Source organism: Buceros rhinoceros, unplaced genomic scaffold, assembly GCF_000710305.1.
Source record: "Buceros rhinoceros silvestris isolate BGI_N320 unplaced genomic scaffold, ASM71030v1 scaffold37808, whole genome shotgun sequence".
Classification (NCBI taxonomy): Eukaryota; Metazoa; Chordata; class Aves; order Bucerotiformes; family Bucerotidae; genus Buceros; species Buceros rhinoceros.
In genome coordinates, this window is record NW_010426029.1 from 7,859 (window position 1) to 8,256 (window position 398).

General features: G+C 33.7%; 1 protein-coding gene across 1 annotated transcript in view; it reads left to right on the forward strand.

Annotated features, from left to right (window-relative positions):
• Positions 1-398, forward strand: part of LMO4 (LIM domain only 4) — a gene marked incomplete at its 5' end in the record, with an annotated part of 5,820 nt that overhangs the window by 4,054 nt on the left and 1,368 nt on the right. The window lies entirely within an intron of this gene.

Below are 398 nucleotides of genomic sequence, written 5' to 3' on the forward strand. Positions count from 1 at the left end.
ACGGAGCTTCAGCTCTGGGAAATTAACCCTCCAAGCCTCTACTACTTTAATTAGCTTGAAAGTGGGGGGTTGCAGTTACTAATAGACCTCAGGCTTTTAGTAACTCAGAGAAAGAGTGAAAAAAGAACTTCCTGGGAAGCGCAAAATGTCATTTAAAAAACATAAAAATCTAATATATATTATTTCATTTTCATAATTGCAAACAGATTGTATTTGAAGGCTATGGATGGTAATTTCTATTTTATCTATGAAAGTTTAGATTTTTATTGAGTTAGACACTTTTAATTATCACAATTCATTAACACCAGTGTGATAGCACGTGTTTGACTTCATATATTAAAATGTTTATGTAACGTTAACTAACACACCAGATGAGGAATTTTAAAGGGGGGGGGGGG